Source organism: Lissotriton vulgaris, chromosome 1_1, assembly GCF_964263255.1.
Source record: "Lissotriton vulgaris chromosome 1_1, aLisVul1.2, whole genome shotgun sequence".
NCBI classification, from domain to species: domain Eukaryota; kingdom Metazoa; phylum Chordata; class Amphibia; order Caudata; family Salamandridae; genus Lissotriton; species Lissotriton vulgaris.
The window spans coordinates 346,091,050-346,108,605 of record NC_141685.1 but is presented as its reverse complement, the minus strand read 5'-3'; positions in this window follow the sequence as shown (position 1 = coordinate 346,108,605).

Below are 17,556 nucleotides of genomic sequence, written 5' to 3'. Positions count from 1 at the left end.
GGATTAAATCCAGATCTTTTGACTGGGTGTGAGTGTTTGATTGGTTCAGATGCTCAGTCCATTACCACCCCCTTTTGTACCACTTTTGGCCGCTATAAGTGTGGCAGGGTATGCTCAGACGTGAGTCCCTTGCTCACTTTGCCACTGGATTCAAGCAAGCCGGGCTGAAGACGGCTGGAATGCCAGAAACCGGTCCTCGGAAGCTTGTTTCCGGTCCAGGGAAGGCATGGCTTGGCAGTTCGGGCTGGACTGTTCCCATGAGGCACAGGGTCAAACTGATTGCATATAGCCATGTCTGAACTGGGGTGGCAGAGTGGGCTAAAGAACGGTGATGGATTAAACCCAGATATTTTGACTGGGTGTGAGTGTTTGATTGGTTCAGATGCTCCGTCCATTACCACCCCCTTTTGTACCTACATTTGTTTGTAAGCTGCAAGAACAATAAATTGAAGGCATTTTAAGAGCTTTTGCAGTCTGTGCTCTTTATCTGCATCCTGCGAGGGAAAAGCGGTGGCAAGGAGTTTGTTCGTGATATATATATATATATATATATATATATATATATATATATATATATATATATATATATATATATATATATATATATATATATATATATATATATATTCTACACTTACCCTCCAACAGGCTGAAGAAAAAGCAAAACAAGTTGAGAGACATACCCTCTTACAGGACAAAAAGAGTGATATTCCCAAAGGAGGGAGTGGCGTTATAAGACTCATTACGAACTATTCGGTGGCAGCGAATAAAGTCAGAGCCATCATGTCGAAAAATTGGGGGATCCTGCAATCAGACACTGTAATTGGAAAGGATCTACAACAACACCCAATGATAACTTTTAGAAGAATAAGGTCACTAAGAGACAGATTAGTCACAAGCCACTTACCAAAGGGAAAGTCCAAAGGAGAACTGCAGGCTAGGCATGGCTCATACCCATGCGGTAAATGCAAAGCCTGCAGTAACAGTCAGAGAGTACTAAGCTATCAGGTGCCACACAAGGAGTCTAAGATCAGAATCAACAAGTTTATCACCTGTTCAACCACATTTGTGGTGTACTGAAGTGCCCCTGCGAACGGATGTATGTAGGGAGCACAATGAAAGCAGTTAAGCTTAGGATCTTAGAGCATCAACGGGCCATCGCCAACAAAGATGAAAGCTATCCGATGGCCCGTCATTTTGCTAGCCACCACAACAGCGATAGGACTCAGCTTAGCTTCTTCAGCCTAGACTGCATCCCTCAAGACATCAGGGGTGGAGATCAGAAACGGAGACTTAGACGATTGGAGTCACGATATATCATCGACCTCCAAAGTAAGTCACCGGGAGGACTGAATGCAGGGGAAGATCTATTATCACACCTATAAACACGATGATCGTTTCCAGAACTGTGTCACTGTCAGAGTTTAACTACACTTACAACAAAATGCTTTAAGCTATCATTTGGTTCACAGTTCAACCCCTTTGATGAATTGGAATTGGATGTAATTTAACATGGTTATGTTAGTTTGGTTGATTTAATTGAGATTCTTATTAATCATGCCATTTGGGCTTCAAGAATTGCCAATTATTCATGGATGGATGGGGACAGAACTTTTGAATTGTTTACCAGCATAGAAATATGATCACTCGAACTATGCAAAGGATGCTGATTTATGATTTTGGTTTTAGTTTGGAACCAATGAATTGCCCATCCAGGGCTTAATGTTTGCAATTGGATATCGCAATTAATGTGACTTATTGAGATGTGATCAATATGTACAGCATTGTATGCATTGCTCGAAAAGAGTTTACTTTTGCACTGTAATGCGCGTTATTTCATCACTCTAAGATGGCGCCCTTATTTGTATTAATGTCCTTTTTTACTTTCAATGAGTAATGCCTTTATTTACTTCCGCCTTGCCGTCGCCAGCTGACACTGACGAAGGCAAGTGCTGAAACGCGTCTGGTTTGGATTGTTGCGCAAAATAAACCATACCTGGTTTAATCTCTGCTGTGAGTGCTGATTTTTGCCGGTTGGTAAACCTGCGGAGCTTGAATATATATATATATATATATATATATATATATATATATATATATATATATATATATATATATATATATATATATATATATATATATATATATATATGGCCAAACACTTCCAAACTATCTCGTCAGGAAAAACGGCAAGCACTCCGCTGTTCAGATTTCAAGTTGATTTATTTCCAAACCCCCTTCACCCCCGACAGACTCGTTTCGCTCAAAAGCTTCGTCAGTGTCAAAAAATATATATATATATCCAACAAAAAGAGTTTCCCACTCAGAAGAGCCACAACAGCAGGTAGGTAAGCTTTCGTTTTATGTACAGGAAGCTGCAGCAGAGCGGGTGAAAAACCACCAAAGTTTAAGTTTGCCTTACAGTTTGCCTGACGCGTTTCATGCTCCACGAGCATTTCTTCAGAGGCATGGCATCCATTCACAGTCTGTGGTTCGTATTCATTTTATTCACTCCACCTGCCCGAGTGGGAGTCGGCTCTCGCAGAGCCTGATGGTCCTTGTAGTTCAGTATTGCTCCAGTGAGCCACCAACTTGCTGTGATAATCCGGACATTTGTAATCCACAGTGGGTCTGGGGATAATTCAAACTCACGCTGTGCTGCACATCAGTCTTTCTGAAAAACGACCTCTCTGCCTGAGTGCCACCAGTCGGGTGACTGCAGCATAAACCAGAACAATGCGGTAGGGCTTCTTCCACGACCGGGACCAGCCGTAATACATCCAACAAAAAGAGTTTCCCACTCAGAAGAGCCACAACAGCAGGTAGGTACACTTTCGTTTTATGTACAGGAAGCTGCAGCAGAGCGGGTGAAAAACCACCAACGTTTAAGTTTGACTTACAGTTTGCCTGACGCGTTTCATGCTCCACGAGCATTTCTTCAGAGGCATGGCATCCATTCACAGTCTGTGGTTCGTATTCATTTTATTCACTCCACCTGCCCGAGTGGGCGTCGGCTCTCGCAGAGCCTGATGGTCCTTGTAGTTCAGTATTGCTCCAGTGAGCCACCAACTTGCTGTGATAATCCGGACATTTGTAATCCACAGTGGGTCTGGGGATAATTCAAACTCACGCTGTGCTGCACATCAGTCTTTCTGAAAAACGACCTGTCTGCCTGAGTGCCACCAGTCGGGTGACTGCAGCATAAACCAGAACAATGCGGTAGGGCTTCTTCCACGACCGGGACCAGCCGTAATACATCCAACAAAAAGAGTTTCCCACTCAGAAGAGCCACAACAGCAGGTAGGTACACTTTCGTTTTATGTACAGGAAGCTGCAGCAGAGCGGGTGAAAAACCACCAAAGTTTAAGTTTGACTTACAGTTTGCCTGACGCGTTTCATGCTCCACGAGCATTTCTTCAGAGGCATGGCATCCATTCACAGTCTGTGGTTCGTATTCATTTTATTCACTCCACCTGCCCGAGTGGGCGTCGGCTCTCGCAGAGGCTGATGGTCCTTGAGTTCAGTATTGCTCCAGTGAGCCACCAACTTGCTGTGATAATCCGGACATTTGTAATCCACAGTGGGTCTGGGGATAATTCAAACTCACGCTGTGCTGCACATCAGTCTTTCTGAAATACGACCTCCCTGCCTGAGTGCCACCAGTCGGGTGACTGCAGCATAAACCACAACAATGCGGTAGGGCTTCTTCCACGACCGGGACCAGCCGTAATACATCCAACAAAAAGAGTTTCCCACTCAGAAGAGCCACAACAGCAGGTAGGTACACTTTCGTTTTATGTACAGGAAGCTGCAGCAGAGCGGGTGAAAAACCACCAAAGTTTAAGTTTGCCTTACAGTTTGCCTGACGTGTTTCATGCTCCATGAGCATTTCTTCAGAGGCATGGCGTCCATTCACAGTCTGTGGTTCGTATTCATTTTATTCACTCCACCTGCCCGAGTGGGCGTAGGCTCTCGCAGAGCCTGATGGTCCTTGTAGTTCAGTATTGCTCCAGTGAGCCACCAACTTGCTGTGATAATCCGGACATTTGTAATCCACAGTGGGTCTGGGGATAATTCAAACTCACCCTGTGCTGCACATCAGTCTTTCTGAAAAACGACCTCTCTGCCTGAGTGCCACCAGTCGGGTGACTGCAGCATATACCACAACAATGCGGTAGGGCTTCTTCCACGACCGGGACCAGCCGTATTACATCCAACAAAAAGAGTTTCCCACTCAGAAGAGCCACAACAGCAGGTAGGTACACTTTCATTTTATTTACAGGAAGCTGCAGCAGAGCGGGTGAAAAACCACCAAAGTTTAAGTTTGCCTTACAGTTTACCTGACGTGTTTCATGCTCCATGAGCATTTCTTCAGAGGCAAGGCGTCCATTCACAGTCTGTGGTTCGTATTCATTTTATTCACTCCACCAGCCCGAGTGGGCTTTGGCTCTCGCAGAGCCTGATGGTCCTTGTTGTTCAGTATTGCTCTAGTGAGCCACCAACTTGCTGTGATAATCCGGACATTTGTAATCCACAGTGGGTCTGGGGATAATTCAGACTCACGCTGTGCTGCACATCAGTCTTTCAGAAAAACGACCTCTCATCCTGAGTGCCGCCAGTCGGGTGACTGCAGCATAAACCACAACAATGCGGTAGGGCTTATTCCACGACCGGGACCAGCCGTAATACATCCAACAAAAAGAGTTTCCCACTCAGAAGAGCCACAACAGCAGGTAGGTACACTTTAGTTTTATTTACAGGAAGCTGCAGCAGAGCGGGTGAAAACCACCAAAGTTTAAGTTTACCTTACAGTTTGCCTAACGCGTTTCATGCTCCACGAGCAGTTCTTCAGAGGCATGGCGTCCATTCACAGTCTGTGGTTCGTATTCATTTTATTCACTCCACCTGCCCGAGTGGGCATCGGCTCTCGCAGAGGCTGATGGTCCTTGAGTTCAGTATTGCTCCAGTGAGCCACCAACTTGCTGTGATAATCCAGACATTTGTAATCCACAGTGGGTCTGGGGATAATTCAAACTCACGCTGTGCTGCACATCAGTCTTTCTGAAAAACGACCTCTCTGCCTGAGTGCCGCCAGTCGGGTGACTGCAGCATAAACCACAACAATGCAGTAGGGCTTCTCCCACGACCGGGACCAGCCGTAATACATGCAACAAAAAGAGTTTCCCACTCAGAAGTGCCACACTATATTGCAAGAGTGCCCAAAAAAGATGCTCTCATCTCTTTCATAAACAACGCCGCTGACGAAGGGAGAAATCCCGAAACGCGTTTGACGTTTGATCTTCAGAGTGAACTTCGGACTGGGACGCTGTTTGCAAGCTCCCATTAAATTAATATGAAGCAAACTTGAACTTCGTGTGGCTCTTCTTGAATGGGTAACTGCAAGCGTTGGATGTTTAACGGCCTTCCCGGTCGTAAGAATGAGCCCACTGCAGCTGCGGGTCCCTGCTGGTCCCACCCGGTTTCAGCACGAGGGAAAGAAGGATCTGGCACTCGGCAGGGAGTTGCCAGTGACGCTTCTTGGTGGCATCTACAAAGCGGGACAGAGGTCCGCACGAATTTGGTTTTTTCCCACTTGGGATCATTTTTTGTTATTCACAGACTTGGGAGCACACCCACTGGGGATTACTGAGTAACGCACTACATATCCCACAAGGCCAGAGTGATGGCCACGCCCACAGGGCAGGGACTTTATATTGCAAGAGTGCACAAACAAGATACTCTCATCTCTTTCATAAACAACGCCGCTGACGAAGGGAGAAGTCCCGAAATGCGTTTGGCGTTTGATCTTCAGAGTGGACTTCGGACTGGGACGCTGTTTGCAAGATGCTATTAAATTAATATGAAGCAAACTTGAACTTCGTGTGGCTCTTTTTGAATGGGTAACTGCAAGCGTTAATATATATATATATATATTACCTACTGGCGGTTGCCAGTAGGTAGTTATAGTTAGGACCTAGTTTCTATTGGAAATCCGCAACATTCTATTTGGAATAACTTTGGCGCCGGTCGACGAATACACACAAAATTCTCCAAGAAAATGGCCTGCTCCGCTCCGCTCCTTCCCTTAAAGTTTGGGGGTCATTTGTGAAGCAGGGGCTGGGAAAAAAGGGGGGTCTCAAAATGTGTTTTCCCCATGCAATTTTCCATGGGGACCTTTAGCCAGGGCTACAACCCGAACGGCTGAACGGAATTACAACAAATTTGGCAAAACAAATTCGGCAAAAAGGTAGAGTTCGTAGAACCGAGGCACAAGAAAGCAGTGAAACAAACATGCAAAACACGCAAAGGGGGCAAGGTAGAACACATTGACCCCCTAGGCCTGCTCAGGGGGTCCCACAAGGACCCCCAAGGCCCCCCAAATTATTAATATTTTTTTTAAATCGCGGGGTTCGAAGTACAGTACTCTGTACGGTACTCTGTACTGTACTCTGTACCTTCCCGAGTGCATACTGGTGGTTCCTGGAGAGCTAGTTGGCCCCCAGGGACCTCCAGTATGCAAGGGGAATTAGTTCCCCCTCTGCAAACGCGCCAGGGGGCTGCGTTGCAGAGAGATGTGTAAAAAGGGGCATGGCCTCATTACACCTCTCTGCAACGCAGCCCCCTGGCACATACTGGAGGTTCCTGAGGGGCTAGTTGGCACCCAGGGACCCCCAGTATGCACGGGAAGTTAGTTCCTTCTAAGCCAATTAGTTAAAGACAACCACAATTTTTCTCCTTTCTCCCTAGCCCGCCGACCCTTCCTTTTATACAAAGCAATCTCCCAATTATATGTAGCTAACAATTTGCTGAACCATACATGTTCTGGCGGGGGGGTCTGCATCAAGCCATACTGTGGCCAGACACAAACGAAATACCGCCATTGCAATAAAAACCATTTTCCTATCAGTTCCTTCCATGACTTTATTAGAGATTCCCAACATTATAACCTGCTGGGTCAGTGATACAGTATAGCCCAATACAGACTCCAGTCGTCTTTCGATTTTAAATAATAATTGAGAAAGAACGGAGCATGTGGCAAAAAAATGTGTGCTATCTGCAGCCAACAACCAAAAACGAGGGCAATGTACCCCTGGTGTTCAACCCCATCGGTACGTGCCGGAGTTCTATAGAGGTCGCACCAAGTTTTAAAACATTGTACTTGCAAATTGGCTGAGATACATTATGTTTGGCTAAGCAGTAAGGAATCCTCACACTCCACCTGTCCAGCGTCCAATGCGGTTTGCCATCTATCAAAATGCCTAGCAAGATCATCTCCCATTTGTTCATTGATCAATTTATAGACCACGGAAGTAACCCGATGATTACAACTAAGCAAATCTATTAGCGGAATTCGATTCCGTTTCGAAAACTTTTTAGCCAAAAAATCCTGAATTTGCAAATATTTAAAAAAAATCCTTACTCTCAATACAGAATCTTTCCTTAATGGCTTCGAATGAGAGTAAGTAAATGCCACAAAGAAGGTCCCCTATATCGTAGATCCCTCTATCATCCCATCTTCTAAAATGTGCGGCATGAAAAATTTCCGGAAGTAAGGGATTATTAGCTAGAGGGGAGTACCGATAAAGCCGCCCAATCTCAAATTTTTTCCTGACTGCCATCCAAACTTTATAAGCCCCTAACAAGATCTTAAACCTAACCCTCTTGTAATATGCAAAATCAATCTGCCTCAATTAGAGGCCCCTTTCTTCTGCCCCATATATTAGTTGAAAAATAGAAATTTCTGGGCCTCCTAAATTACCCCCGTTCACCAACTCCCCCAGGTACTTTAAAGTAATAGCCCAGTAATAAATTTGGAAATTAGAAACATACCATCCTCCCTGATCTCTGGGTAAAGTCATAAACCTAAGTGCCCGTCTTAGGGGTTGCCCCGCCCCAAAAAATAGCGATACAGCCTGATTACCTTTTTGGAACCATAGCTTACTAAATTCCAAGGGGATAGCTCTAGCATAATAATATATTTTGGGCAGTAAAATAATTTTAATAACACTACATTTCCCGATTAGCTTTAAGTGAAGATTACTCATCCTCCTAGTATCTGATTTCATGCTACATAATAATAGTGCAAGACTTAAATCTACAATAACTGCGGGGTTAGAATTTATCTCGACACCTAGATACCTAGCCTTTGCTACGATATGTTGGTCCATAAGATCTACCTTGTTATTAATAACTATTTGCGTTTTACTTTCATTCAAATGATAACCTGATATCCTACCAAATTGTGAAGTTAACAAGACTATTTCAGCCAATGCCTGCTGCGGTGCAGACGTAGTAATAGCTATAAATTTTAACATCTCCTCCTCGAGCATAAACTGGAAATATTGACTGGTTCTCCAGTATCAATCTTATTAACGGATCGATATAGATCGCAAACAGCAAGGGAGAGCAAGGGCACCCTTGCCTAGTGCCTCGCCTTATATTGATCTCTACTGACAGTGTACCCATCAGTACCATCTTAGCAATTGGATCCTCATACATGCTTTGGACAGCTCGTATAAAGCCTTCCCCAATCACATAATATTTCATAGCTGCCCATAAAAAGGGCCAGGAGACCCTATCAAATGCCTTTTCAGCATCCAATAAAATTAAGGCCATAGAGTCTCCTGTCCCCTTAGTATAGTCGAATAGAGTTATTGCCCTGGGTATATGATCTACTGTTTCCCATCACAGGACAAAACCATGTTGCTGAGGAGACACCATTTTTTTAATTACAGATGCCCGTCTGTTGGCCAAAATCTTTGAGTAAATTCTAACATCGTTGTTGATCAATGTGATTGGCCGATAATCCCCTAAATTTGTGGCCAATTTCCCTTTCTTTAAGAATATGGCAATCTTTGCATACCTCCAAGAAGCAGGCGGAGGTTCCCCCTCTGGTTCAGCCCAAACATCTCCAGCATAGTTGGTGCCAGCTGCGTTTGGAATTTCTTTTTTAATTCCCCAGGGAGAAAGTCTGGCCCGGCCGCTTTGCCAGATGGCACTAAATCTAATGCATTAATTACCTCCCCAAGATTAAATGGAGCATCCAACATTTCCCTGTCTGCTGTTGTCAGAAGTTCAATTTTTACCTTTTTTAGATAGCCAGTAATTTCGGCCTGTTGCCCTGGTACATCTCTGTTATCTTCCGAATATAGCCTCTGATAACATTTCTCAAAAGCAACAAGGATTGCATCTGTATCAGTCACAAACCCGATATCGGGATCATTAACCCCCGTAATCCGGGTTTGTACTTCCTTTTCCCTTGTTTGCACAGCTAGAGGATGCCCCACTTTTTTATTACTCTCATAGAGTTTGGTACGCCACGCAAAATATTTGGCCACAGCTTTAGCAGAGGAGATTTCCATTATATCAGTTCTAGCAATTATAATCTTAGTTTGAGCCAAGTCAATATCACCTTCCTCAGATATAACCTTGACCAGATTTAGCTTGGCCTTAGTTAGCCCCTCATAAAGACCTTTTAACTTGCTTCTCTCCTTCTTCTGAACCCCCCACCCATACTGCCCCTAACACCTGCCTTCAAGGTGTCCCAGACATTCTGCAGACTAGTGCTATCCAGGTGGAAATATTTTTTCGACACTTAGGGCCTCATTAGGATGGCGGACGGACCTGCGGTCCCTGAGGTGGAGGGACCGTCTGCAGGGGCAGCGGCGGTCCCTCCGGTGCAATTAGGATGTGACCGCCACCATGGCGGTCACATCCTGGATCTTTAACCTTGCGACGGGTGCAGCTTGAAGCAGCACCCGCCGCAAGGTTAAAAAAGCATGTTTTACTTTTATGTGCACAAAGCGGCAGGCACTACCGCTTTGTACATATTAATGCAGGGGGGTACCATAGGTACCCCCCATGTGCACCACCCACCCCCCTTCACCCTGGGGGCATGCAACGGGCCCCCAAAGTAAAGACCGTATGCCTTTTCATTGCCGCCACGGAAAGGCATGTCCCAATGCAAATCCTAATATGGCTGGCGGTGTCTTATAGACATCGCCACCATATTAGAGCTTTTTCCGCCGCGGTCGGAAGGCGACTGCGGCGGAAAAGCGGCGGATGGTCTTCCCGTCCGCCGATGACCCCCCAGCCATCCTAATCTGGCGGGGGGTCCTTTGAATCACCGCAGCAGTGAATCCGCACCGGCCCGGAGGATGCGGATTCACCGCAATCCTAATGACCCCCTTAATGTTTACTTCCAAAGGGTTATTGTTGGACATTACCCTGGGGAATTTTTCGACTTTACAACCCTGCACCCTGCACCAAGCTTTGAGAAATGAAAAAATAATCCAATCTTGAATGTGATTGGTGAGGGGCAGAATAATAAGTGAACCCAGGATCCTTGCCTTTAATTGATGCCCAAACATCCACTAACTCATGCAGCTCCTTTAATTGGCAGAGAGATCTAAAAACCTTTGGCTTACGACCTTGATAATTTGAGATTGCGCAATCCATATTGATATTAAAGTCACCACACAATATGTCCGGCAGCGTCCACCCCACCAATTCAACTCTCAAACATTCATGTAACTCAGGATCATTTAGCACTGGGCCATATACCGAACATAGCGTAAGCAAGTTATTATCTATTAAGAACTGAGTTAAAGCCCACTCTAACATCCATCTCCAGTGGGACTACTTGAATACAAATCCAAGAGGTGATGGGGCGAGGAAGGGATGGGATTCCAGGAGAAACTCCATGCTTCAGGGTCCAAGAGTGAGCCTACTCCCTCAATGCCCTTAATCTATGCAACCCTCCAGGCGATGCAAAGCGAGGCCCGCCAGGAGCATAAAAGAGCACAATTGGCAACAAAAAAATCCAGGGAGCTATCAGGAAGACTACGAAAGCATGTACTGAATTTATGGCCCGAACAACAGGTGCTGGAGGAGCGGGAAGTTGGTCTCGAGGCTGGGTTGGAGAGCACAGAGCAATAGACATCTGCCAATAATGCCAGAGTGATGGACGTTCTATGGAACCTTGAGGAGTCGGAGAATCGACAGCGTCGCAATAATCTGCGTCTGTTGGGTATAGAAGAGAAAGCTGAAGAAGGGGACATGCGCGGTTTTGTGATCAGGCTTTTTAAGACCGCTTTCCCAGAACTTTCACATTAGAACTGAGACCCAGCGAGTCCATCAATCCCCTCTAATGGCTAAGAGTAACCCTAGGCGGTTCAAAAATCACAAGCAATCCTGATATTTGTGGGGAATTTTTTATTGCAGCAAGCAACATTTGAGAATGCCTGGCCAGATGATAAGAAAGCTGAAGGGCAGACTTTTTTCATGCGACCTGACTTCTGACATACAACAGTCGAGAGAAGATGCCGTTTGAGGCAGATGATCTCCCCTTTTCAGAAACTGGGTTGTGAAGTTTATTTGATGAACCCTGCCCGGCTAAAAGTTATACATCAGGGGCGGATTAGGGCATTTGCCTCCGAAATCCAGGCGGGGATTATCTAAAGGAGGCTTCTGGTGATTAGATGAGTCTGTATAGTGTTTGAAATGCAAATGGCCTGGGTCCTGTTTTTTTTCATTTTTTCTTTCTTGGGTCATCTCTCCTTAGTTATTGTTGTATCATTTGGCTGATTCAACAGTGGGTAAGGAGGAGAGATGACAGGGCACGGCTCAATAGGTGTCTTTGTTAGCAAGGTCAGGGAGTAACGGGGCGCACCAATGTGGGAGGCATCACAAGGGTCTGGTGACCTTTTTTGCCCTAGTGATGGGTGTGGGGGGGCAGGGTGGGATAGGGTGGATCCACTTTAATGGTAAGGCAAGTGGAAGCTACAAGGGAAGATTCAAAATGTGTTTTCTCCCCTCTCTAAGTTATGGCCATACTGTTTGATGCATGTTCCACAAAATATATGGGATGTGTCAGGATAGCCACTGTTAACATTTGTGGATTAATTGACCGAGCGAAGCGTCGAAAGATTCAAGAGTATGTTCGAATCCTGAAGGCAGACATCATTTGCCTCCAGGAGACCCATATTGAAGCCAGCAGAAGTAAGATCATGGAGCTAGATGGGTTCCAATTGATTTCTTGGTCCAAGCAGGAAGTTAAGACTAGGGGGGTGGCCATATTTGCCCTTCGGGGTATGGCAGTTTTTTCACACTCCATTTCAGACAAATATGGCAGATGGGCTTTAACTCGGCACCGACTCTATTTTCATTGTTTATTAATGGGGTTATAGAATATTTTTCTGCTTTTCTGACTGATGCACAGTTTCTTGCAGGTGTAAAAATTCCCCTACTTACGTTTGCAGATGATACTTTAATCATCTCCAAGACACAGAGTGGTCTGCACAGAGCATTAATAAGGTTGTTGATCAATAAAGATAAAACTCAATTTATGGTCCTCCATAAACATAGAGTGATTAAGGGTAGGGTGTCCCTAAATGGGGAACTATTGGAGCAAAAAGATGTTTTTACTTATCTGGGGATCACGTTGGGTAATAAACTCAATTGGAATCCCCAGATAGATACTATGGCCCTAAAGCATTGTCATTTAGGTGGTGTTCTGTTGAAGGAATTTAAGTCCTCACATACCCAACCCATGTACCCCCTACTTAAGATGTATAATACCAAAGTCATAGCCTCTGTAACATATGGTGCAGAACTATGGGGTTTGCAGGATTTAAAGCCATTAGTCTTAGTGCAGAACAAATTTGTGAGAAGTGTTCTTGGCCTATTACAGAGCACCAGAGGCCAGTTTTCCATGACTTAGGTTTTAGTAGACTGGATGTGGTTGCTACATTTTGTCGAATTGCTTACTGGCAAAGAATATGGACTACCCCTGAGTTATCACAGTATACATCTGCTCTAAAAGATGTATGGGACCTAGATACCTCATTTAAGATTAAGTGGCTGTAAAATGTAAAATTCACACTGGTCAGTATGGGACTGGGGCATCAATGGGATGAGCCGGAGAGCCAACAATTCCCCCTGAAAAAAGAGATGAAAAGGCTCTATTGGTCTATGGTGGCAAATATTAATATAATAACCGCAGAGTCAACATCGTTGACGGGCAAATTTTTGGAGTTTAAGGTTTGTCTACAATATGAGCACTACTGGGATATTATCACTAAACCTAGGGATAGACATCTATATTTTCAATTTTGAGTAGGCTTATTACCTGTAAATGCTTTTACACATAAATGGCATAGTGAAAATGACAGCTTGTGTAAGTTGTTTTTGGAGCACGAGGAAACTTACTTGGACGTTTTATTTTTTTGCCCGGCTTACCTGGCTCCACCCATTATGTCAGAATATGGGTATGAGGAGCAGTGCTATTGCAATGAGAATACTGCTGACTGACACTAATGTATCATGCGTGATAACAGTGGCCAAATTCTTGAGTTGGATGTGGTCAATCCGAGAAAGAAATACAACATAGGTTGTTTAGTTCATTTTAGCTTATCTAACCTAAAGTCCGTAAGAACATTAAATGATGCTGAATTTGGCAGGCTTGTTTTACGCCGGAATAAGGTTGTCATTCCAATATAAGGTGGAATTTTCTTTACTATCTACATTTTCACCTTTTGTATAAATTGGTGTATATCAGACAAACCTGGTATATGATCCTCTGTGCCGCCCATGATTGTGGACTCTAAGGTTAGCTTTCTTGCTTAGAAACACTAACTGTATTGTAAGACTTGTTTTATGCCCTTTGATACTTATATGAATTTAAATGTTTTAATAAATTATTTGACATTTTTAATGTTTGGAACCACTAGAATGATTGTATATTAATTGTACTGACCCACATACTATAATAAGATTTTGTACATTTTTAAATTAAGGGGATGAGTGCCTTTTATTGTACATTGTCTTTTATGATCTTAATTGATCGAAATAAAGATTGATTGATTGTTTGATTGGATATACTGCATGAAGCACAGTTTGGCTACCGGGCGGACTTTAGCATCGAGACGGTTTTGCTGGTGGTGGCTGAATCTATAAGAATGGAGGTGGACGGTGGAACCTCAGCTATGTTAGTGTTACTGGACCTGTCCTCCGCCTTTGAAACGGTGGACCATCCAATACTGCTGGCTAGATTGAGGTGGGCAGGAGTGAAGGGGACGGCACTCGCTTGCCGTGAGTCATATCTCAGAAATCGCACACAAGGAGTGATATTACACCTTGTTAAATCAAAAGTGAAACCCCTCTGGTGTGGGGTGCTGCAAGGCTCAGCGTTGAGCCAGCTACTTACATTTCTGAATGGGGAATTAAAACTGTCTGTTATGCAGACGACACACAGCTAATGTTCTCCTTTAAGGACCTGTCGGCAAACTCCTTCAAGAGGTTTAGGGGCTGCCTGTGTGACGTCTCCGGATGGATGAATAATAACAAGCTAAAACTGAACATAGAGAAAACTGAGGTTCTGTTCTTCAGCAAGAATTCCTCACCGCCACCTGGTCAGTGGCCTGGGGAAATTGGTTCCCCACCCTGTCCGACTTCTACGGTAAAAAACCTGGGTGTAAAATGGGACGCTGATATGACATTTGCTTCCCAATTACGGTCCATGACCTAGCCTTGCTTCCGAATTCTGGAGGGGTTGAGGAAATTTCTTTATCTACTACCGGAGAGTTGTCGAAAATTAGTCGTTCATACCACGGTGACTTCAAGGCTTTACTAAATCAACAGTCTGTTTCTTGGTCTTACGGCATATTCAATAAATAGACTGCAGATGGTGCAGAATTGTTGAGCAGACTAATTTGTATGCCAAACAATTTTTGAGGGACAACAGTGCCAGCCTTAGGCCTCACTCTAGAGCTACCCAGTGGACTCCCACAAATCTGGAAGAGGTGAAGAAGTTATTGGGTTTAACTTTTTTGATGGGTTTGCTAGGGAAGCCATCAATGTCTTCATATTGGTCTAGTAGTCCCTTGATGGCAATGGCTATATTTCTGGAAGTCATGAGTCGTTTAAGGTATTTGCTTCTGCTTCAGATGGTGCATTTTGTCGATAATGGTTTAGTGTTGCCACAAGATCACCCTGATTGTGACCGTCTTTTTAAGATTCGGCCTGTCATTGATCTCTTTGTAGATAGATTTTCTGAGATCTATTCTCCAGGGAAAGACATAGCAGTGGATGAGTCTTTGTTCTTGTTCAAGGGATGCTTGGTTTTTAGGCAATACATTCCTAGCAAGAGATCTGCGTAGATCCATAAATTTCTTCCCACCCATATATACTATTTTTATCCGGAGACCAGCGTTCCCCCAGGTCTCCTGATAAAAATAGTACCTCACTTGTGTGGAAAATGTGTTTTTTTCAGCTAATTATGAGGGTTGTTGGGCATTCTGGGTAGGAAAACATTAGGGGATCCATGCAAGCCATACCTCCGTGGAATGCCCCGGGTGTCTAGTTTTCAGAAATGTGTGGGTTTGGTAAGTGTCCCCAGATGGCCGCCAAGCCCGGGGCCAAAAACTCACGGAACCCTGCTTGCAAAACCAGGTTGGTTTGGGATCGGTCATTTTGAAGTCACCTCAATAGGTTTTGGGCCCTTGCCTGTCACGGGTACTTGACCCACCCTGGCGAGTGAGGGACCTTTTTTATCGGGAGACGGGGGGAACGCTGAGTGGGAGGAAATTTGTGGATCCATGCATATTCCAGAACTTTCCCACACAAAAATTTGAAAAGAATGTGATTTTTTCCAGCTAAATTTGGGTTTGCAGGGGATTCTGTGTAGGAGAATGTTGGGGGACTCACGCAAGCCATACCTCGATAGACTCCCTCAGGTGTCTAGGTTTCAGAAATGTGTGGGTTTGGTAGGTTTCCCTAGATGGCCACCGAGCCAGGGGCCAAAAACTAATGGACCCCCCTTGCAAAACCAGGTTGGTTTGCAAAAGGTAATTTTGATGTTGCCTCAATATGTTTTGGGCCCTTGACTGTCATGGGTAGTTGACCCACCCACGCCAATGAGGTGCCATTTTTCTCAAAAGAGTTTGGGGAACATGGGGGTGTGTGGAATTTTGTGGATCGAGGCAGATTCGAGAACTTTCCACCACAGAAATGTGAGGAAAATTTGTTTTGTTTTTCACAATTTGAGGTTTGCAAGGAATTCTGGGTAACAGACTGGGAGAGCAAGGGATCCCCTCTAAAGTGCGACTGAGGTCTGGGAGTAAGAGGGGGTTAACAGAACATCACCCCTTTTTTCACTTTAAAAGCCAAAAAAGCGGAGATAATATTATTGCCCTACCTACAAGGGGATGCTAACATGCATTAGCTTATATTAGCAGCCTTTTTACCTGACGACTCGCTCTACATCTCTAATGAGATGCAAAGTGGGCGTCACTGGGCGTACCTCACACAGGGGGACTTGAAAAATATCGCTAAGTGCACATCCCAATATTTACAAGGCGGCCCACAGCATTTTAGAAGACGTTAGTTTTTGGCGGAAACACGCTTTTCGCCAAAAACTAACATCTGCTAAAATCCTGACTAATGTACTTTAACATGGGAGATGGATTATTGTGTCACGACCACAGAGTCGTATCATCAAGCATATCCCCGTTTTGCAGGGAACATCGCTGAAAAACTAGCGATGTTCCCTGCAAAACAGAGATTTCCCGGCTATTGCTTGGATTTATATCGCCATTGCGCTATGCCTTGTTAATACAGCGCAAACATGGCGATAAATTACAGCGATAGCCAGCGTTAACAAAAACCGCGCTAAGCGCGATCAGCGGTAATTAACGCTGAATCTGTTGATATGCCCTTTGGACTTTTTCACGGACAATGGTTCAAGATAGGAAAATGTAATTTGTTTGAGGAGAGGGGTGGGCCAGCAATTTGCTGATAAGGTGTAACAGCAATTAGCTATGTGCAATACCTATGTGGTAGTCTAGACTAAGCATGGGCGTAAAATCCATTCCGCTCGCAGAATTTGCGGATTTTCGGTAAATTCGCAAACCGCGAACTCCCGCGAATTTGCCGAAAATCCGCAAATTCGCACGCAGCGAATTTTTTTGCTTGGTGATACAATATTGCGGCGTGCGGCGTTCACTTACCGTCATTCAGCGTTTGCCGAGTTGTTTTTCTCGATATTTTGCGTGTGCTGCGCCATTTTGGATCTTGCTGCGGGATCCCGCGGGAGTTTGGTGACCGCGATTACGTCATCGCAGCTTGCCACCTTGCACAGCGAGAGTTTGTCAACGCGAGTACGCTGTGATCACGTATCGCGGGAGTTCGCAATTGCGAACACGTAGATGCGGTGGGCAGCAACAATCTCGCACTCGCAAAATTACAAAATTTGCAATTCTGCACAAGAAATCCACCAGCAAGCAGCATAAACCTTCTGAAAATGATGATTTTTATCAGAATAACTCCTCAGGTTGACATTTGCCTTCACTTTTTTTTGCAAGGAGTCCATTGGGGGGGCGGGGGAGTAGGAAGGAAGTGCCCCACAGTCTCCAACTTTCTGTTCCTGTCCAGCAGGCTCCTCCCAGTGCTTTCTTCATGTGCTGGTCACTTTGATTCGGATCTTGACCTGGAAGGATTACTTTTTGTGGATGCTGCTGGATATTTGGATTTGAGGCCTTTTTGACTTTCTTTGGATCA